Raw genomic sequence first — 24,419 nt, 5'->3', positions numbered from 1 at the left:
CAAAATAATTCAAACTATCTTCATCAATACCAAAGTTATTAACAGTACCTTTCTAACTGAATTATTTAGCCTAGGGCAAGACTAACCATATACAACCACCCTGAAATAAATAATTTCAACAAAAACTATATTCTGCACTCCAATTAATGAAACATCATTTTGATGTCTTTTGACATAGCACTTCTCTCCTGTAAGCGGAAGATCCGTGTACCCCCATTAGCCCTCCTCATTCTCCCAACCATATTATGTGGGAGTGTGACGAAGGCACTTATTCCCCTGAGAGAGATATTTATTCTCTTTCACGGGTAAATTGTGATTACTTGCAAAAAATAATTTATACAATGTATCATCTAATCTCATATGTTTTTTGTTTACTCTTTACTCCAGAATTCACTGGTTTCTTTTCTATCTATTCATCTCTTCTGTCCACACAGGTTGATCTGCGCAGTCAGCTCTGCATAACAAAAAGTAAGTCAAAACTATTTGATCTATTGCCATGGCACCACTGAATATACTTTCCCTGAATGTTCAGGGAATAAATGTCCCTCAAAAAAGGACCAAAGCCTTCCGTACTTTCCACAACAAGAAGGCTCACATAGTATGCCTCCAAGAAACACACTTCACCAAAGATTCTACTCCAAAATATATTTCTCCTTTTTATCAACAAATTTACACGGCTTCTGCCTGTACCAAGCAAAGGGGAACTCTAATTGCATTTCACCGATCCACACCATTCACCTTATCATCAGAAATTAAAGACCCAGAAGGTAGATACCTGATACTCACGGGTTATATAATGGATACAGCAATCACGGTGATTTCCTACTACGCTCCTAACAAACAACCTACACCATTCCTCTCACATATATTACAAGTGATTAATACACACAAAATAGGAACAGTGATAATGTGTGGGGATTCGAACCAGGTCCTCCTCCCATTTCTAGATAAATCACCTTTTACACCATCCAAAATAACCTCTAGATTACCTTTTTCTCAACTTCTTTCCAAATACAATCTGGTAGATTCATGGAGAGAAAGTAACCCAATGAAAAAGAAATTCACTTATTTCTCACACCCTCATCAAACCTTCACCAGAATAGATCATATTTTTCTAACAATAGGAATGATACCAGAAATTATTGCATCAGATATAATTCCGATTCCGTGGTCTGACCATAATGCAGTATACACTACTATAGCCTCAGCCATACCAAAAGCACATGACCCAACGTGGTGCTTACCGGACATAATGCTCAAACACCCACTACATCAGATGGCCATTGAACAAGCTTTAAAGGAATACATATCAACTAATAATACAACAGACATCTCCCCAATAACACTGTGGGAAGCTCATAAGCCTGTCTTGCGTGGTACAATACAAAGACAAATGGCACTATTTAAACGGGAACGCAAAAATCTAGCAAAAAAACTAGAACTCAGTTTTAATGCAGCCTACATATCATTTCAAGATAATCCATCTCAGAGTACAAAATCTCATCTGGAAAAATCTAGATTGGAATACGATCTATTTCTCACTGAGTCAGTTGATAAATCCCTCAAACGCTCCAAACACAATTTCTACATGAATACAAACAAACCAGGTACATATTTGGCTCGGGCATTAAATTCAACTAACAAATCTTTCAAACCAATACGTTTGAAATTATCAAAAAATGTTTATACTTGTAATCCAGTTAAAATAGTCCATAAATTTCACTCACATCTCGCAACTTTATACAAGACAAACAATGAATTTAATCCTACAGAGGCTGAATCCTTCTTCTCAAAAATAACCTTACCTGAATTATCTCAGAATCAAAAAAGCAGTTTGGATGAGCCTATAACTATAGATGAAGTTGCTAACGCCATAAAAGACCTAAAACTTAACAAAAGACCAGGCCCAGACGGCTACTCGGATTTATACTATAAAACATTCTCAGAAATACTCTCTCCCATTCTCACTGAAACTTTTAACAATCTTCTAGATGGACATTCTTTTCGGCAAGAAACACTAATGGCAATTGTTTGTATGATCCCAAAACCCCTTTCTGATGATACTTCCTGTGTGAATTATCGGCCTATCTCTCTGTTAAACCTCGATATTAAATTATTAGCAAAAATAATAGCAAAACGCCTCAATAGCATTATAGGAAAATTAATACATAGAGATCAAGTAGGCTTCATGCCAAATAGACAGGCAGGCGATAATATACGCAGGGCAGTGTTATTGGCACATATTGCTAAAAAATGGAAAATCCCTTTATGTTTTCTATCTCTCGATATTAAGAGAGCATTTGACACAGTATCCTGGCAATATATGCAATATTCATTACAAAAATGGGGTTTTGGACCCCACTTTTTAACATGGATCAAAGCATTATATAATAAACCCAAAGCCTATATAAAAAATGCTGGATACAAATCTGAAGCCTTTAATATCGAAAGAGGTACCCGACAGGGTTGCCCATTATCTCCCTTATTATTTGCCCTTATACTCGAACCCATGGCCCAATACATCAGAACAAACCAAACTATAACTGGCATTGAAGTAGGAGGTATTACACACAAATTATGTATATTTGCAGACGATATATTACTTTTTCTATCATCACCACAGGTCTCTGGTCCTAACTTAATACCAGCTCTTGATGGATTTGCAGCCCTATCCGGCCTTATGATTAATCCTAAGAAATGCCTAGTGCTTAATATTTCACTCACAAACATGGAATTGATCCCGGCTAGGGCTGCACTCCCATTCACATGGGCAGAAAAATCAATCCCATATCTTGGAATTCATTTAACAGCATCTCATTCTGACTTATTCTCAACCAATTATCCTCCTGTATTAAGACAGATCACAAATCTAATAAAACAATGGTCGCAACTTCCTTTATCCTGGATAGGGAAGATTAATGCAATCAAAATGACTATTCTACCCAAATTGCTTTATCTATTCAGAGTTCTCCCTATTCCAATTCCTTCCTATTTTTTGAGAATAGTACAAAAAAGAGCAACTTCGTTTATATGGGGCTCTTCTAAACCACGTATACCTATACACACACTACATCTTCCCAAAAATAAAGGAGGCCTGGGATACCCTAATTTTACTAACTACTACAGAGCAGCACATTTGGCCAGTCTGTCCAAATACCATGCAAAACAGGAAATCCCATTATGGGTATTTATAGAGGCTTCAGAAAATGACCCTCTATTAATATCAAATTTATTATGGCTTGATCCTAAAGACCGCTTTAAAATTCATAATCCCATAACTAAACACTTCTTATCTCTCTGGGATAAACTAAAAACCAAATATCAGTTACAATCTCCACACAATCCTCTCCTTTCTTTTATCAGAAATCCGGCCTTTTATCCGGCATGGATCTACCCAAATTCTTTTAAAGCTTGGACAACATCAGGCATTCAGACACTAAATGACTTCATAGCATCTAAATCATTCCTTTCATTCCCATCGCTTAGAGAAAAATATGATCTACCAAACTCTGAGATATTTAGATATCTCCAAATCAAAAATTTCTATACACCATTCCTAAAGGGGGATACACCATTATCCCAATTATCCATTTTTGAATCAATCTGTACAAAAGATCCATTTGCTAAAGGTACAATTTCATCACTTTATAATCAATTATATGGAGTAGCAAATCTTAATAGACCCTCTTACGTTCAGAGGTGGGAAGAGGACCTGGGACGAACTTTAGAAGACACGGACTGGTCTAACATATGGCTCACATCTAAGTCATCTTCACCCAACATCTTAGCACTAGAGACAAATTATAAAGTCCTAACTCGCTGGTACCTTGTACCCGCTAGAGTGGCAAAATATTCACCTAATACCTCAGCTCTTTGTTTTCGAGGATGCCCAGAAATAGGCACATATTTACACATATGGTGGACGTGCCCAGTAATCCAAACCTTCTGGAAGGAAGTCTTCGTGATTGCATCTAAAATATTTAAAAAAATAATACAACCAGATCCATATTTAACTTTACTTAATCTAAAACCGGAATGGTTAACACTCTCTCAATTCAAACTTATGATCCAACTAATAACGGCTGCAAAACAAACAGTGGCCAAGGCATGGAAATCTCCTACATTGGTACTAGCAGAAACAATTCACAGAATGAATAATACAATGTCCCATGCTAAGATGGTAGCCATCGATCAAAACCAAATTCCAAAATTTGAAAAACTTTGGCATCCTTGGATAAAACAACAGTTCCTGTCAAACTTCAATGACTCTGTCCTGTTGCCATGGTAACAGATTAAATGACTTACAGAGACACCCATTCTAAGGCTTCAAAGAGAACTAAAAAGAATAATAAACTGACGAGCGGGACAACCTTGTGGACCATACCTCTACCTTTCAACCCTTTTTCTTCTTTCTCTTTCCTTTTCTCCACCTTATGATTAAAGCTCATTATCAGAATTTATTTGACCTATATACACTCTACTTGTAAACAATAATAATAGTAGGTATAAATCATTTAAAAACCTACAAAAGTAACTAAGGAAATAATATATATCTTTAATTTAGGTTTACGTGAACCCAATGTTTAATATTTGAAATTTCATGATATTTACCTATATAAACCCTACTGTAAAACAATGAGCTTACTTTATAGATCCTTGTAAACTTACTTTATGTATCTTTATAACATTGTATACTCAATAAACTTCTTTTGACAAGGAAGTTTGGCATTTTATATTGTAAGCCTGTAATTCTTAGGAAAAACACACTTAAATCTGTCCAAACAAGAGTCTAGTAGACATCCGGGTATGATGAAGTTTGAAACACGAAATCATAAATTATAATATAATAAATAACTATAAATAATATAATAATAATAAAAATTATTCAGTAATGCAATCAAAAACACTGGAAGTTACTCAGTTGCAGAATTGTTGATGTCATTACTTTCAGTGTTTGATGATGGATTTCCTCACGAATCACTATCGCTCAATTCTGCAAGTGATTCTAATTTATTATCGCTGTTTTCTAGCTGGTCTAAAACCACTTTTGATGTAAAGGGACACTTTTTGGTTGCTATGAACAATCTCCAGTTTCCAGGCAGAGAGAACAGTATTTATAATATAAAACTGCATGCAGGGCATTGGACAAAGCACTGGGGACAAAAGGGATGTGAAATAATTTGATACAGTAATGTAATCTGTAAGATTACAGTGTACTGTATGTGTAATGTGCTTTTAACTTTTTGAATTTGGCACGTCCCCGTGTGTCCCAGCGCTCGCTGGGAATGGAGCTCGGCACTGTGATAGATCGAGCGGCAGGGCTGGTGCAAGGATTTTTGACACCCTAGGCGAAACCTCATTTTGCCGCCCCCCCCCCCCCCGGCTAAACCCCCTGACTCCACCCTCTTTTCTCTGCCCATGTATACCCCACCTTTTTAATGAAGCGCCCATCAAATGCAGCCCACCAGTGCCCTATCAAATGCAGCCCACCAGTGCCCTATCAAATGCAGCCTCACCAGCGCCCTATCAAATGCAGCCTCACCAGCGCCCATCAAATGCGGCCTCACCAGCGCCCATCAAATGTGGCCTCACCAGCGCCCATCAAATGTGGCCTCACCAGCGCCCATCAAATGTGGCCTCACCAGCGCCCATCAAATGCAGCCTCACCAGCGCCCATCAAATGCAGCCTCACCAGCGCCCATCAAATGCAGCCTCAGCAGCGCCCATCAATGAACAGCAGGGCGCCCTAGGCGGCTGCCTAGTTTGCCTAGTGGTAGCACCGGCCCTTTCGAGCGGACACACACAGCGGGGAGACATCGCAAGATCTAGGGGACAAGGTAAGTAACTTTGCCTGGATCCTGCGATGCGATCCTGAGTGTGGCTCAGGGTTACCACTTTTGGTACTGAAAATTCACCACGAACCACACTCGGGAATACCGTCAGGGAGATTAAAGAAGTTCACCCTAACACTAAAATTCCTGCATCTATAGACAGCAATGATCTAAGACTAACCTATCTAACGCTGTAAAGAAGAAATCAGTATACATACCTTTTTTGAAGCGGATCCGACCAGATTACATGCTGAGCTGCCAGCGGCGGCTTCTCTGTGTATTGGCGGGTGCAGAGGAGGCAGCTGACAGTAAGTCTATGGGTGACGTCACTTCCCATTCATTTCACAGCCATTGTTGGCTGTGTCCTCTGCAGAGCTTCCACCGCTGGAGACCAGACAGCATCGGCTTCAAAAAAAGATATGTATACTGATTTCTTCTTTACAGGGCTAGATAGGTTAGTCGTAGAGTGTGGATGTCTGCAGATGTAGAGATTTTAGGGCTAGGCTGGACTTCTACTTTAACAGACAATGGGTGGTTTGCTGGTGAGATCAGATTTGCATGGGTAGAGGTATTGACATCTCAGAAATGATGTATTGGGATTGTTGCATGCAAATGTGTCTTGAGGTAGAGTAAGCCAGGTGGCTCGGTATTTTTTTCATTTGTAGCATTTATTGGAGAAGAACCCTGTGTGGGCAGTCCTGTGTATGAACTTTTATTTTGTTCCAGGCTGTCGCCCCTTAAACCTGCTAGCTGACTGCCGTGGACTCCCTGAAAAACGCATCTACCACTGAGCTAGACATCCCCTATAATACAATATATATATATTTATGTACTGTGATCAAGCGCTAAAATGAAAAGGACATCCACCACTCCTTCACCAATTGTGATAAAAAAAAGGAAGAAAATCTAACACACACACACGCAGCAACAAAAAAGCTGGCAAAGTAAGTGCTACTAACACACTATTAGATTTTCTGCAGATTTTTGTCTTCAGATTTACCAAAACCATGTAGTGCAAGGGCCTGCCTGATTGCTTACAAATTGAAACTCTTAAGGTTTGACCTCCATATTATATGGTTTTGGTAAATCTGAAGACAAAAATCTGCAGAAATTCTAATAGTGTGTATGGGGTCTAAGAAGATCATTTTGCAACTACCGTATTTATCGGCATATAACACGCACTTTTTTCCCCTTTAAAATCAGGGGGAAATTGCGGGTGCGTGTTATACGCCGATCCCCCGCTGACTGTGAGCGGAGGAGCGAGCGCCGCCAACATACATACATAGCCGAGTGTACTTGGCTGGGTTCAAGTAGCTCCGCTCACAGTCACGCCCAGTCCCGCCCTATGATGGACATAACACAGGGACTGGGCGTGACTGTGAGCGGAGCTAGCCGAACCTAGCCAAGTACACTTGGCTATGTATGTATGTCGGCGGCGCTCGCTCCTCCGCTCATAGCACTACAAGAGGAGCCAAAAGCAGCCGAGAGCCGCCGAGAGACACAGGACCGGCTCTGTGTCTCTCAGCAGCCCCATATTTAAAAACTGCAGTGACACTGACAAGTCTGCAGATGACACTAAAAAGCTGCAGATGACACAGAAAATGCTGCAAATGACACTGAAAGGCTACAAATGACACTGACAAGGCTGCAGATGGACACTGATAAGGCTGCATTGATGGGCATTTAAATGTAAGGTTTTTTTTCCCACATATAGAGCTTTCTTTTGGTTGTATTTGATCACCGCGGTTTTTGTTTTTTGCGCTATAAACAAAAAAAGAGCGACATTAAAAAAAAAAAAAAAAACAGGTGGCACTAATTTTGCCATAATAAATATCCCCGCAAAATATATAAAAAAAAAATATTTTTTTTTTCCTCAGTTTAGGCCGATATGTATTCTTCTACACATTTTGGTAAAAAAAATTGCAATAAGCGTATATTGATTGGTTTGCGCAAAAGTTATATCGTCTACAAAATAGGTGATAGATTTATATCATTTTTATTATAATTTTTTTTTTTTTATTAGTAATGGCAGCGATCTGCGATTTTTATTGTGACTGCGACATTATGGCGGACATATCAGACACTTTTGACATAATTTTGGGACCGTTGTCATTTATACAGCGATCAGTGCTATACAAATGCACTGATTACTGTGTAAATGACAATGGTGGGGAAGGGGTTAAACACTAGGGGGTGATCAAGGGGTTAAGTGTGTCCTAGGGAGTGATTCTAACTGTGGGGGGGATGGGCTTCCACTGACGTGACAGCGATCACTGCTCCCGATGACAGGGAGCAGTAAATCTCTGTCATGTCACAAGGCAGAACAGGGAAATGCCTTGTTTACAAAGGCATCTCCCCGTTCTGCTCCGTGAGACGATCGAGGCCCCCGGCGAACCACGATTTAAAGGGGACGTACCTGTATGCCCATTTGCCCAGCCGTGCCATTGTGCTGACGTACATCGTTGTGCGCTGGTCGGCTAGTGATTATTTAACAGGTCAGTAACATGATTGGGTATACAAAGAGCATCTTAGAGAGTCAGAGTGTCTCATAAGTAAAGATGGGCAGAGATTCACCAGTCTGTGAAAAGCTGCATCTAAAAATTGTCAAACAAACTATTTCTGAATAATGTTCCTGAATGCATGAAAGCCTTTTAATATATCATCATTTACAGTACATACTCTCTTTAAAAGACTCTGAGAATCTGCAGAAATCTCTGTGCACAAGGGACAAGGACAAAATACAGTATTGGATGCCTGTGATCTTTCAACCCTCAGACGACACTGCAACAAAAACAGCCATGAGGCTGCAAGGGCTCAGGAATACTTCCAGAAATCACTGTCTGTGAACACAGTTTGCGGTGTCATCCAAAAATGCAAAATAAGGCTCTATCATGCAAAGAAGAAGCCATGAACATGATTTAGAAACACCGCTGTCTTCTCTGGGTCAAACACTTAAATGGTCTGTTGCAAAGTGGAAAACTGTTCTGTGGTCAGATAAATTGAAATTTGTCATTCTTTTTGGCAAACATGGGCGGACTAAAGAGGAGAGGGACCTTCTGGCTTGTTATCGGCGCTCAGTTCAAAAGCCTCCATCTCCGATGATATGGGGGTGCATTAGTGTGTATGGAATCACCAGTCTGCACATCTGAGAAGGCACCTTCTTCAATGCTGAAAGATATATCCAGGTTTTTGAGCAGCATATACGCCCATCCAGACAATGGGGTTGATTTGCTAAAGGTAAATCGACTTTGCACCACAAGTGCACTGCAAGTGCACTTGGGAGAGCAGTCGCTGTAGATCTGAGTGGAAGATCTGAAATGAGGGGAAGCTCTGCTGATTTCTATCATCTAATCATGTACAAACAAAAATGCTTTTTTTAATTTTCCTTACATGCCCCCTCAGATCTACAGCGACTGCACTTCCAAGTGTACTAGCAGTGCACTTGTAGTGCAAAGTGGATTTGCCTTTAGTACATAAACCCCAATGTCTTTTTCAGGGAAGGTCTTGCATATTGCAGTAGGACAATGCTAAACCCCACACTGCATCTATGCAGTGTGTTAAAAGACGAGGGGGTGCTACACCATGGTGGACATGGCCCTGTCCCAACTTTTTTTGAGACACGTTGCTGCCATCGATTTCAAAATTGCCTTTTTTTTAAATTTTTATAAATTGTTTTGTTTTTTTTTTTCATTTTAAACATTTGTTGTGCTTTCTATTGATAAAAAAATATGGGTTCATGAGATTTTCAAATCCTTGCATTCTGTTTTTTTTTTGTTGAGTTTACACAGCGTCCCAACTTTTTGGGAATTGGGGTTGTATCGAAGTTTATGAGATTACAATATATGTATTTGCATTTTTGTATCAAGAGGGATTGACCGCTTTAATGTATCAGCTGGGAATTTCACATATAAGTGGTATATACTTTGAGTAGTGCAGACATTTTTAATATAGTACGTCTTTGATAAAGTACATTTTAAAATGAAATGTACAACCCAATGGAGAACAGATATGAGTTTTCATTTTCTGGGATGGGTAAAGTTTAGCTTTGTTATAGTCTTTTTACTGGAGCCATTTCAAAGTTGTAAAATCAGTGGAGTGGATTTACTAAAGGCAAATAGACTTCACTTTGCAAGTACAGTTGCTCCCGAGCTTAGTAAATAATGGGGAGCTCTGCTGACTTCCATCATCCAGTCATGTGCAATCAAAATGCAGTTTTTTTTTTAAATTTTCCTTGCATGTGATTGGGTATTTTTTGCAAAGTAAAGCTTCACCTCATTTACTAAACTCCGGAGCAACTGCACTTGCAAAGTGCATAGTCTGTTTGCCTTTAGTGCCGGTTCACACTACAGCAACTTGGGATCCGACTTGTCAGACCTCAAGTTGCCCCAAGTCGCGGGACATAAGAAATTCCATTGAAGTAAATGAGAGCCGTCTTATTGCACACTACTGAAGTTGCTCCGACTTCAGAAAAGGTTCCTGTACTACTTCAAGGCGACTTCTAGGCAACTTGTACCTATAGATTTCAATGGAAGTTGCCTCCAAGTCGGATCTCCATCTATATTGAAGCGACTTTACAGGAAAAGAAATTAGTTTACCCAGGCAAACCCCTCCCTCCCAGAGAGATGATTATTCTGTGATTGGTCACAGCCAAAGTCACCTCTCCTGGAGGCAACTTTAAGTCGTGTTGTACGTTGCTTAAAGTCGTGCTGAAGTCACCTCCAAATTGCCTTGCAAAGTCGCGCTGTAAGTCGGGTTGCCCCTGTGTGAACCGAGCCTTAGTAAATCAACCCCAGTGTGTTTTGTTTTGATCCCAATGATAAGATGATATTTCCTATTATATAGCTAAAGAATCATAGAGGTAATAGAGATAAACATGAGTGATCATTGTGCAAGAATGTATGTTTCCTTGTATTGTAGCGATATCAGGTGTCATATAACACCACCTTTTATAGAAAGAACATCTTGTCCTATGACTATAAATGGATATGCAAATCTACCCAGTACTTTACAATCACTATGTACTTTTAGATCTTCCTTCCTGTTCATAACGTAAACAGATATGATATTTAACAGTACCTTGAAGTTATCAGTGTGCACATGTGGTCAATCACAACATCCTTCTTTTAACCACTTTCCCCTCAGGCCAATTCTGCATATCTCATACTGGTCCAAATCATTTTGTGGAGGGGGGATTATGATGTGGGGTTGTTCTTCAGGGGTTGGGCTTGGCCCCTTAGTTCCAATGAAGGAAACTCTTAAGGCATCAGCACACCAATACATTTTGGACAATTTCATGATCCCAACTTTGTGGGGACAGTTTGGGGATGGCCCCTTCCTGTTCCAACATGACTGCGCACCAGTGCACAAAGCAAGATCCATAAAGACATGGATGAGCGAGTTTGGGGTGGAGGAACTTAATTGGCCTGCACAGAGTCCTAACTCTGTGCAGGCCTGGCACAGTGGTGTAGTGGGTAGCACTCTCACCTAGCAGTAAAAAGGGTCGCTGGTTCGGATCCACGACACTACTTGCCTGGAGTTTGCATATTCTCCCTGTGCCTTTGTGGGTTTCCTCCGGGTACTCTGGTTTCCTCCCACACTCCAAAGACATGCTGGTAGGTTAATTGGGTTCTGTCCAAAATTGGCCCTAGTATATGAATGGGAGTTGGGGACCTTGGATTGTGGGCTCCTTGAGGGTAGGGACCAATGTGAGTGTGCGATGTATGTGTGGAGCGATGCATAAATTGACCCCACTATATGGGTACCTTAAATAAATAATGATATAATAGATGAGCATCTTAATGAGACACAATGTACAGGGATAGGGACAATTGTAGACACTCACTCAGGTTGAACTGGATGGACTGGTGTCTTTATTCAACCTTACTAACTATGTAACCTCAACCTGTTAGAACACCTTGGGATGAATTAGAGCCAGGCCTTCTCACCCAACGTCAGTGCCTGACTTCACAAATGCGCTTCTGGAAGAATGGTCAAACATTCCCATAGACACTCCTAAACCTTGTGGACAGCCTTCCCAGAAGAGTTGAAGCTGTTATAGCTGCAAAGGGTGGGACAACTCAATATTGAACCCTACGGATTAAGACTGGGGTGCCATTAAAGTTCCTGTGCATATAAAGGCAGGCGTCCCATTACTTTTGGTAACATAGTGTAAATGTCAGGTTTTACTACCAGAATTTTAGGTAATGTTAGCTATCTTTTCATCAGTGAGTTCTGCTTTGAATGGCAGCGATAGTCCTTTATTTTTAAATTACATTTTTTTTATGTTTAAATGCCAATATACCATTGTGTATTCTTTTTCTTAAATCCCCATTTTACAAATAAACATTTTGATGCTTTAGTGCAGGGGTCAGCAACCTGAAGATCGCGATCTACCAGTAGGTCACGGTCTGGGCTTGCTGACCCGCCATTCCAAAGCATAAAACAGAGTGAAATGTAGAGGGACTACTTTAAAGTTGGAGCTGTAGTACGGAGCAAGAGCCAATGCCTCCTCTGTAGTGCCGGCTCCTGTCCCATGCGGAGTGATACCAACTGCACTCCACTGCTTATCCTGGTTAGCGGTCTCCAGAGTGGTACCAGCAGCAGGAAAGAAGAGATCTTCAGGTCAGTGTGAAGCAATACACTGGGCATATTAGTAAAGGGCTTCTTTCACACGAATGTGCTGCGGTTTCCCCACACCGCGGGTTTGTTGTTTTTGGGGCTGGGCAGCCACCGTGTCTACAGCCAAAAGCACCTAAAATGGGTACGTGAGCAACTGAACTGAACCACAGTGCAATAGAAGGTGTCATAGATGTGTTGACTTGGCCTCTAGATTCTCCAGATCTAAATCCAATCGAGCATCTGTGAAATTAAGTCTGATACATAGAGGGCCCCACCTTGCAAATTACAGGACTTAAAGGATCTGCTACTGATGGCTTTGAGCCAGATACCACAACATACCTTCACAGGTCTAGTGGAGTCTATACCTTGGCGAATCGGGGCTGTTTCGGCAGTGAAAGAAGACCTACTGAATATTAGGTGGGTGGGCATAATGTCATGACTGATCAGTGAATATGCTGCCTGACTGCATTACAGTATCAAATATTGATGGTTCAATTGGGCTTCTTTAAAGAAAATAAGTGGAAAAATATTTTTATAATCCCTTGAAAATGGACCTATAGTTTGAACTCGTGTCTGTTTTGTAGTAATCTCTGCTCTACAGCAATAGTTAGAGGTTCACCGTAATGAAAATTTTGGTGCCTAAACCGAAAATTCAGGATGCACTTGGCCGAAACTAAAAATGACAGTTTAAAAAAAAAAAAAAAAAAAATTATATATAAGGTATTTTATATATAAGACTGGGTTCACACTGTATTCGGATGCGGCTCACAGCAGGGGTCTGGTGCGTCCCCCATCCAATTCACAATAGTGTGAACCCAGCCTAAATGTATTATATTCAACTTTTTTAATTAATATCATGAATTTAAATCGGAGTTCTCCAAACTTTTCAAACAAAGGGCCAGTTTATTGTCCTTCAGACTTTAGGAGGGCCTGATTGTGGCCAACAGGGGGGCAGAAAATGTCCCAGGTCCAGCATCAGTGAGAATAAATATGGCTTCAAGGTTGGTGGTCAGTAGGAGGAGGAGTAGTGCCCCTATTAGTAGGAGGAATAGTATCCCATCAGTGGAATAAAGAGTGCCCCCTTGTTGGTGTCAGTGGGAGGAATAGTGCCCCAAGGGCTGGATAAAGGCTAGCAAAGGGCCATATATGGCCCTTGGGCTGCAGTTTGGAGACCCCTGATTTAAATGAATATGAATTTATTGTCAGCCATTATCAGCACCTTTAGCGCAAGAAAAGCTCAAGAAAAAAGCATCCCTTTAAATTCTCTGTATGTGTTCACACTGGTCCATTGGGCTTCTGTTGTGGTGTTAAAAATCTTGGTTGCTGCATTGTTGGTCAGTTAAAAAAAACGCCCAAAAACGCACCTCCCTATTGAAATGCATTGAAAACGCAGCAAGAAAGCATCAATAATGCACCAGTGTTATGTTTTTGCCGCAGTTTTCGGCGCCATTATGGGCACCTTTTCTCAGTTGGCAAAATGCCGATAACCCTATTTTCAGCTGATAATTTACAGTGGCCGAAATTTCAGTGCATCTCTAGCTATAGTAAATGAAGTTGGAAAATACCAAATTCAATAAGAAAACCTCACTTTAGTGGCCAGTCACATGATCAAATCAGAGTCACTCATCACATGGCCTTTGCTGAAGGAGATTGAGGGAGTGATAATAAAGCAAAGCTAACCAGTCATCATCTCTCAAACACTGTCTTGTCCTAACACCAAACTACCCCTCTGATGCTGCGTGCATTTTTTAGGCCCAATTCACACTTACACAGGTTGCAGTTTGCATATTGCAGGTGCATTTTGCGTTTTTCAATACATGCTTTTCATCCATTGAAGTCTATGGAACCAAAAACCAGGAAAAAAAATCCTTGGCCCTTCCATAAAATGCACAGATGTGAACTACATCCATAGGAAACCATGGTAAATGGACGGTAGTGTGTTTCTGCAAAACTGAAAACGCATTAAAAAATGCATAGGTGTGAACCAGGCCTTAGGGTGTGTCCATTAATGCTCGTAGTGTGTACTGACAATTGTGATCACACTAGACCATTAATAATGCCTGTTATGCAAAAGCCAGCCTACAGTCTGAATACTATGAGTGAATGCATCTGAAGCTGCAACTCACCACCATTAGTTTTCTTGGACTTGTGAAGATGAAACTTCCACAGGGTGTTGTAATATTTAAAATCTGTAGAGTTAGTCCTCCCCGAATAGATATTTTGGCTATATTTGCAAATGAGTAAGCTGATTCATCCACTGGCTTCTGTTTCCCAGAGACTCCAGCTATGGGATCTCAAGGCTTGAGTTCCAAGACCTTACTCATCCCAACAAAAAACACACACACACACACAACAGGAAAAGTCTGACCCCTTGTAATAGCCATGGGGGGATGGACTGAGCTGGGAACTGGGTACAGAACTATTTAGCTGGAGTCTTGATACGATGGAACTGCTAGGTCAGTCATGCTACTCCACACCTAAGGCTCCATGCACACTGAAGCTCATAAACGGCCGTTTTTGGGAGTTTGGGCGTTTTTTTTTAACAGCCCATAAACTCCCCTCTATGTTATAGTATATGTCCACCTAAAAGAGAAGTCTACCTTTCTGACTCTGAATCTGTAAATGAAAAAGCTACAAGTCCAATCTACCACTGTAGCTGGACTTGCAGCTGCAGGAATAGTCTGCAGGAGCCAGACCTTCAATCCACTGATTGCAGTTGCAATGCTTTGCAGGCTCCAATGCAAAAAATAACAAATGCACAGATTTTTATTCATCAATTTATGTGTTGATTTGTGTTGACTCTTTTATAGTCCTTTTAAAGTTTTTGCAGATGTGAAATACAAATGTATAAAGATACTTACAGCCATGTTTTCCTTATATATGCGTCCTGTGCTTATAAGTACACTGTAGCCAATCAGCTTCTAACTTGAACTAGCTTGTTCAATTGAAGTGTCACTAAACCCACATCATTAACCACGTCCCCTCTCGTACATTACTGGACTGTCGGTGGTTGCCACAACGGGTGGTGGGGGTGCAGGTACTGGTATATTTGTTATATGCTACACTCTGAATATGGTGAACTTATCCTTATCACTTTGCCAAGAAAAAAAAACTGGAAGCGGATTGGTTTTTATGCAGAGCTGCACCAGATTTTGCACTCTCCAGTTTTAGTAAATCAACCCCTCTGTGTTTAAATTTTTGTTTCTTTAGTTTTGTGTTAGTTTACAATTTGAGTGCTTCTTATCCTGCGTATTAGTTTTATTTTAGCAGTTGCTTTATTGGGAGGTTGAATTTTCTACCTGATAGATAGCTATTAGAATAAACAAACATGACCCTGGCCTGCTATTATCTGTCCAGGTTTATGAATACTTGAGTCTTTAACCTCTTGCAAACAGACATTTAGAGGCTTAAAACTGTTCAAGCATAAAGTTTCTAGGACTTTCCTGCACTGAGTGGCCAGAGTTGGCATGTACAGCTGGCCTTACAAGTGAATGGCTGTACTTATGTAAACGAAAAATGCTCTTATGCTTCTGTGTTTACCTGTGCGTGCCTGTTTGGTGTATTTCCCAAATGCGCGAGTCTTGCGTTCTGGGAAATGCATCATACAAGCATGCACGGGTAAACACTGATGCAGAAGGGCATCACTATTTACTATATACAGCCGTAGCGCATGCAGCCATTAACCTGTATGGCCGATTGTACCTGCTACCTGCGCTGGTCTTCAGTTCTCATCTTCTTTAAGTTTACTAGGTGGACGTTCAGACCTCATCTAATGCCAGCTTTGGGCAAAAGATCCTTCAGGTAACTGCAGGCAGCCCCCACTTTCTGTTGTTTATGTTTGGCTGTTTGCTTTGTTGCCCACCCCTCAGTTGGACTCCCTTTGAAAGTCTTGTTTAAAGTGGTAGTAAACCTAAACCACTGTTTTTACAAACAGAGGTTAAGAGTTGACTCCCAAATCAAATGATAAAGCAAAGTATTTAAAAAAGCATCCTCCATTTTATTCTTTCCTATAGTTCCAGGTCACATTGATTTATTTCCCTCCTGAGAAAGGCAGGAGGAGCTGTTGTTGATTATTTTTACCTGCCCTACCAGGCTCCCAGCTGCCTACACCAACAGCGGCACCACCTGACCCATTAGATGGATAGCAGCTACTCCTGTCATAGCCATTCACGGCAGGGCAGACTGGTCATGCCCATCGCGTGGGCTGTTTGGATCTGAATACAGCAAAGGCAGAGTAATGCCCCTTTTACAGGAGAGAGAGAGTCCGGCTGTTTTTTTGTTTTTTTCAGCTGGACTCGATCGGACCCTCCATTCTCCTCCTCTATGGAGCACTGGATGTAAACAGACTTGTGTCCATTTACACCCAACTACCTCTGGGTCCGATCCATTCTGGCAAAAAAAACCCCGAAAAACTAAATGGGTTCCGTTCCACCCCGGCTAGCCAGATCGTAGGGAAGCCGGGTGTAAATGAACAGCCGTCCATTTACATCCAGCTGCCCAAAGAGCAGTGTGGGTTGTGTCTGCTCTGCATAGGTGGTGCAGGCATGGACCATTCGTCCGTCCGCTCCTCTCAGCTCGACAGGGGACCAGTGGACGAATCCCCTGCTGAGCAGAAAGGGATCTGGCCCGTGTGAAAGGGGCATAAGCCGTAGACATAGTGTTTGGTACATGCGCACTTGAGGTGGCAACGCTGCACAAGGTAGATGACCCTGCAGATCATTGCCACCACTAATGGCAAGAAGAGGTCATTGGCAGGATCAACAAGTATTTTTGTCCAAAGTTAATTATTAAAAAAAAAGGTACAAAATGCCTTTCTGTGTCTCCATAACTTTCTGTGTTTCTCCAAGGATGAGACAGAAAATAGAATTTTTGAACTCTCTCTAAAATCCTTTTCTTGAAGTTCATTGTGGGGCACAGGTTTATGACTATGCTCTAAGTACTGCTTTGCTGCACATCTGAGGCATTTATGGTAGAAGGAGGGGTTATCCTGTGCTGGCCTTCAATTTTTTTTGTTTGCCAGTGTCCAATCCGCTTGTTGGCATCAGTATAACCCGGAGGCATAAGACTTCCTGTGTTCCTTAGTGGACAAGAAAGAACAGCCCTTTCTTCTTTGAGACATTTCCAAAACCGGGGGGGGAATTTACTGAAATGGAAAATGACTTAAAGAGTGAAGTGTTATTTGCTTGAAATAAATTGCCCGTTGTAAGTGACTTCAGTTACACTATGTTCCAGTTCAGTAAAACTTTAAAAATTTTCCCAAGTAGAATATTTTTTGTTTTTATATATTTTGGACCTAGATCCTTTGTTCCAGAACATCATTGAAGAAAACAGAGGGCGTTTTAGTATGATTCCATTTTAGAATTGTGTTTAGAGTGAGATTAGGGAAAAATGGAAAGTATTGTTAGAGTAATATTGTACGTATTGACATAATGGTCCAGCACTTGAACATGCATTTACTCTTCTTATTCAGAGTCAATAAGTGATCATGGAAGATAGTTTTCTATAAACACAGTTATGTGGGTGTCCTGTTGAGCTATCAAGACTGAAGCTCCTTCAGTTTATGCTTCAGTTCATTTTCTCATGTCTGTTGTACGTATTTGATGATGACTGAACTTTTTTTTTAGCCTGCTTATGCTGTCTATACTTTTCATAGGTTGGTTTACTGTTTTTACTTAGTAAATGTTGCAGAAGAATTTTCTAAACTCAACAGTGGTTTTGTTCTGTAGCTCTGTGTGCAGAGTTTAAATCCCACCTGTCAAACTATGTTTGTAAGTTCTATGTTTCTGAGGGTTTCTGCTCTGATGTCCTTCCGCTAGTAGGCTGAGTGACTTGCTCTTAAACTGCCTGTTGAAGGTCAAAAAAATAAATACATGGAACTGGGATCTTGGCTTGGTCATTGTGATCATGGTGGGATCTTACCTTGGCTCGACTTGGTCATTGTGATCATGGTGGGATCTTACCTTGGCTCGACTTGGTCATTGTGATCAAGTGACCCTGTAGTAACTGAGCAAATATCTGAAGACCTCTTCTCAGAGTCATGTTTATTCAAAGACTACCCAAGCCCAGAAGGAGATGCTGAGTAGATGTTTAAATCTCTACTGCAGGCGTGCAATAGGGTTCCAGGGTGCCTCAGCAGATATCCTTCTCCTGCCTTTACAGTACAATAATGTACTGAGAGCTGCACAAATTTATTAGTAAGTGTAGTAAACCTTTTCAGTGGCATCGCTATGAGGGTGCGGACTGCACCTGGGGTGACACCCGCCAGAGGGGTGGCACCCCCTTCTGTGACGGCACATGGATCGGCGCGCCAGCTCCCATCTCATCATTTACAGGGGCGGGTTTGGAGTGCACGCCGTGACTGTGCGCTGCCGTCCCTGGTGTGATACTGCACCAGGTGACACCAACCCTAGTGACTCCACTGATCCTTTCAGCATATAATTTCTAGAAGGGCAGATCTCCAAGGTAGCTCTTTTTCTGAAATTTTGGTTGAGTGCTGAATGGAGGAAGTAAAAGAAATCTGGTTAGATCTAAGGTTTATCATCTGATTCATTATCATGTCATACATATACCGTACTTATTATTACATTTTAGGCTTTAGAAACACTTTTAACGTTTTAGCACTTTTCATTCTTGTCCTTTTGGCTTGATCCATTACTTTAAAAGTCTGGGTTGATGAAAGTTCAACTTTACGTATCTCTGCATATATTTATTTTATGAACGAATTTATTTTTCTAGTTCAAAATGACTAGTCCAGTCAGTGGAATGTGTGAGTTTGTTCTTATAGTTAGCACAGAGAATTCTGTACATATGATGGGAAAAGGTTTTACATCATTTACTCAACAGTCAGCTTCACACAACTTTCTGTAACTTTAAACTCCATTGCTAAGACTAACTCATTCCCTTTTGTGTAAATCTATGATAGCTTTCAGAGAACGGGATTAAGCTGAACCATTTAGTTCTTAACATTCTGGTTTCCAATGTGCTGAGTGAAAGGATGTGCGTCCCAGTATAAACATAGGTTAGAAAAAGGAGCAGAAATTTCTGATGGTTTACACTGTTCCTGGCATTGTATATGAGATAACGTTGGAAAAAAAGCTGAGTTCCACCCATTTTTACTGTCTGTGGTATCCCCCTTGAGCATCCTTTTCCCAATGGAAATAGTTGTTTTCTTTTTTTTTTGTGTTTAAATGCCTTTTTCAGCCGCGCTTCCGGCTGCCCCCCACACCTAGGAGATTACGTCACTAGGCAATTCGCAAGGGCTCCTGGGATAGTGACGTCATGTATCCCAGGAGTCCTTGCGAATCGCCAAGTGACGAAATCTTGTATTATTTCCAGACAGAAAATGTCGCGAACGGGAGGACTGGGATGTCATGATTTTAAAAAAAAAATGTTTGTGGGTGGGGCTAGGACAGCCTTCAAAACTATACCAGCTGTGTTGGTAGACAGGAGGGGGCTGATCGGGAGGGGCGTGGTGGCATGCAAGGCGGTGGGTGGGGCTCGGACAGACTTTGAAACTACACCAGCTGTGTTTGTGGACAAGAGGGCTGAGCTGGAGGGGCGTGGTGTACAGGTCGGTTGGTTGAGCTAAGACGGGCCAGATAGTTTTGGCATCAGAGCTATTTGCACTGTCTGTAAACAAGAGGAGGAAAATGAGCAAGAGAGGCGTGGTATACAGAGTGGTGGGTGGGGCTAAGGGGACTTCCGCCAATGCCACCATTGCTATTTTTTTCTATAGCTCTCTAGACTGTCCTTTTGCCCTGACTCCAGTTATGTATAAAAGTGTGCCTGTGGGGTAGTAGAATCCTGCTTCTCTTCTGTGTAGCATGCACACTCGGGTGTGTCCACTTGATTTCCATTTCTTTGTGGTGTCCCCCTTATAGCCATAAATAATGGGGTTGCTCTATTTGAGATCCCACCACCCCTGCCTTTCTTTAGACTAGCACTATGATGGGTGTCCAGAAGGAAAACACAGTGGTAAAATGGCGAGGCTACACATCAACAGTTTCCCAACTGTTTGGAATTCTTTTATTTTGTGTTGGCTGACAGTTCACAATGTTATAACATAGTATATTGAGTTGTCAGTATAAAAAAACAAGAATGATTCCAGTCACTTGGGTATGATACACCTAGACATATAATGAATAGATAATATTAACTAATGGTAACATTTAAACAGATTATAATGGTCTCTTCTATATTCAAAACTTAGGACATTTTCAGGGATTTTTTTTTTTTTTAAATCTTGGCTTGTGCCAACATTTGCTTGTTGAGTTAATCATTGAAAAGAGCAATGATTTTTTGCAAAGTGCCCCAACCTCTAGCATCCAATCTGATTTCAGATCACTGCTTAGATTGGTGGGAGTAAAAAACCTGATTGGCTGTTATTAGTTTGCACATCTGTCTTCTTTAATCAGCAGTTCTGAACAACTTACATAAGTATTATATAATTATTCAAAATTAAAATAGTGTTTCAGTACAACGCAGTTCCCATTCACAGGGGGTTGTCCGTGGTGGTGTTTTTATATAATGTGCTTCTTGTACTCTTACTTTAACATTTCCATCTGGAAGCTTTAAATCTCATCACGCTGCGATTATCTAATTGGAGATGTTCTCAGCTTCTATTTAAAGCTTTTGCTTTACCTTGCTTGGAATGTCATCAGGACTATTTGAAGCTCTCACTGTCCATAGCAATTTATCCTGCACAATTCATTCTTTTGTGAGGGTGGGAATTCATTTTTGGATTAGGAGTCTTTTAACTGGAAGCAAAAATATTGTATTTATTAAAGTGAACCTAACTTATAATAGTGACTGTGCAACCTGAGCTAAAGCAATATTGCCCTATCACAGGTAGGTCATACTGTGTTTTTTTTTTTTTCTGGCTGCCTGTGGTGCCCCCGTTCCTTCTTTGCAGCCTTCATCCAGTTTAAGGTATAGCTGCTCTCTGGTTGGTAAAAGATTAACTCGTTTTACATTGTTTTATAGCTCATTACAGCAGGAAATGCTTTATGCCCACCTCTCAATGTTGCAATATTCTTGCCTAAGTGCTATATTTTTTACTGGAATTTAAGTATGGCCTGGCCGTTGGAAAAGCAATTACAATTCTGGGGTGCATTAGAAGAGGGATTACCAGCAGGAGGACTAGGTCCTGATTCCCCAATATATATCTTTATTTAGATCACATTTATATTACTTTGTCCTGTTCTGGGGACTTCACCTACATTTAGATTTGATGAAGATAGAACAAGTCCAGAGACAAGCAACAATAATGGCGACATTTTTGAGAAACAAAACTAATCAAGAAAGAACTTAATATGTAAACTTTTGAGTATAGAAGGGAAAGGGGGACATAATTGAAACCTATAAATACATTAAGGGCGTGAAGAAGCTTCAGAAATGTTTTCATGATGAATCCATGGCCAAGAACATGGGGACATGACCTCAAATTAGCAGGAGGAAAGTTCAAAACTATCCTTAGAGAGTATTATTTTATAAAAGTGGTTGATGTCTGGAATAGACAGCAGATGTAGTCAGTCGGGAGTAAGGGAGTGTTGTTTATATGGTTGTGAAAAACATAGACCTGTATATAAAATATAAAAGGAGGCGCTAGCCCTTAAAACAGAAAAATGTAAAAAAAATGTGTACTAATACATGCCAACACAGATGTGAAATAAATGTGAAATTAAACAATTACACAGTTACAACCTTTTGTACCACCTGCCCCACCCTATTAGATTGTAAGCTCTTCTGAGCAGGGCCCTCTTAATCCTATTGTATTGTATTGTATTATATTATAACTGTATTGTCTCCCTTTTATATTGTAAAGCGCTGCGTAAACTGTTGGCGCTATATAAATCCTGAATAATATTAATAATAATAAACAATGAAATCAAACAATACAGTCCAGTGATCTCAGTAATACTAGTATTCCAAAGCTAGTGTCCATATAAGGTAAAAGGTGGTTTGTATCTTCATCAAATTCCACAAACAAGTGCTCTACCACGTACAAATATCACTGTACTCACCAGAAAACTTTGGTCAACAAAGCAGCGAAACAGCACTCAAGCAGTTAGATCCAAGCCGTGCTGACTGTTAGAGAGATCTTCTTAGGATTTACCACTTCCTCTCATACCCCAGGTAGATATAAACCAGAGAAAGCCAGAGGGGGGTATATAGTGTAGTAGATTTTATTCAATATTCATAAATATAGCTTATATAAGATATGCACTCACATGAAACTGTGCCATATGTGGGCACCAACATTTACAGCTTGCTTGTCACCATAATCTCATCTGCCACTCCGCTCGCAAACATAGAGCCAATGTGCATTCCGGCGCGTGCTCCACAGACCAGGAAGTGACGAAAGGACTGGACTTCCAGGGACACTTCCTAGGGATACTTCCAGGTCCAGTCCCTACTTCACTTCCGGGTCTGTGGATTGTAAGCTAGAGCGCATGCTGACTTTGTGTTTGCGAGCTGCAGGGCGCATTAGATTATGGTGACAAGTGAGCTGTATATGTCGGTGCCTAAATATGCCAAAGTTTCATGTGAGTGCATATTTTATTTAAGCTATATTTATGAATATTGAATAAAATCTACTACTTCTCTCTGGTTTATATCTACCTGGGGTATGAGAGGAAGTGGTAAATCCTAGGAAGAAGATGGCTGTAATGCCACGTACACACTTATATTCCGATCGTGTGTATGCGTCATCGGACTTTTTTTTTAGAAAATTCTGACGGACCTAGAAATAGAATATGTTCTAAATATTTCCGACGGAACCAATTCCTATCGGGAAAACCACTCGTCTGTATGCTGTTCCGATGGACCAAAAACGACACATGCTCTGAAGCAAGTACGAGACGGAAGCTATTGGCTACTGGCTATTGCACTTCCTTTTTCTAGTCCCATCGTACGTGTTGTACGTCACCGCGTTCTTGACGGTCAGACTTTGGTCGGACTTTGGTTTGACTGTGTGTAGGCAAGACCGCTTGAATGGAATTCCATCGGAGAAACCTTCGGAGTTTATTCTGACGGCAAAACCGGTGGTGTGTACAGGGCATAAGGGTCAGCCCGGCTTGGATCTAACTGCTTGAGTGCTGTTTGGCTGCTTTGTTGGCCAAAGTTTTCTGGTGAGTGCGGTGATATTTGCACATGGTGGAGCACTTATTTGAGGAATTTGGTGAAGATACAAATCACCTTATATGAACACTGACTTTTGGATACTAGTGTTACTGAGATCACTGGACTGTATTGTTTAATTTCATTGTTTAATTTCACATTTATTTCACATATGTGTTGGTATGTTTTGGTACACATTTTTTTAAAGTTTTTCTGTTTAAAGGGCTTGCGCCTCCTTTTATATTTTACAGTATTTATTATTTGTTAGTGTTCTTTTACACTTTAAGGGGCAACTGCCTAAATGATATTTTTGGTGTTGGGGGAGGTGTCCTCACAATATTTTCAGAAATTTGACAGAGATCTATACTAGGACAAAAAAGTTGAAAAACAAAACAAAAAAGCAAAAATAAAAAAGAAGGCACAATCATTGGGCCAATTGGTCTATTTCTGCTGTCACTTTTGTATATTCCTATGTTTCCATGATTCTTATGGGTTTAGTCCTTATTTAAGGATAATGTGCAGAGCCATGCTGCCCCTTGGACAACTGTATATCCAGAACCTCTGGTTTATTGCACAGATACAGCCTAATATTATAGAGCCATTTATTCCAAGCTGCATACAGCTGTTTCAGCCTAGCTGGCTATCATTAGTGCAGTGCATGGAAACTGTGGCTTTTATGGAGTAAGTCTTGAGGAGTAACAAGAAGAAATATTTTGATAGATTATGATGAGCTAAGCGAAAAGGCACCAAACGGCCCCCCACTAAACAGTGAGAAGAACTATGGAGCCATCTTAAAGGATAAGGAATCTAATTCTCATGTCCATCACAGATCTCAAAATACAAGCAGTTTTT

At 40.7% G+C, this 24,419-nt stretch overlaps 1 protein-coding gene across 2 annotated transcripts in view; it reads left to right on the top strand.

Annotated features, from left to right (window-relative positions):
* TTC33 (tetratricopeptide repeat domain 33) overlaps nucleotides 1-24,419 on the top strand; it is a 415,549-nt gene that overhangs the window by 75,192 nt on the left and 315,938 nt on the right. The gene's annotated exons all lie outside the window — the stretch shown is intronic.

The sequence above is a fragment of the Aquarana catesbeiana genome, linkage group LG01 (genome assembly GCF_042186555.1).
Source record: "Aquarana catesbeiana isolate 2022-GZ linkage group LG01, ASM4218655v1, whole genome shotgun sequence".
Classification (NCBI taxonomy): domain Eukaryota; kingdom Metazoa; phylum Chordata; class Amphibia; order Anura; family Ranidae; genus Aquarana; species Aquarana catesbeiana.
Note: the sequence above shows the minus strand (reverse complement) of the source record. Positions and strands in the feature narration are given on the sequence as shown.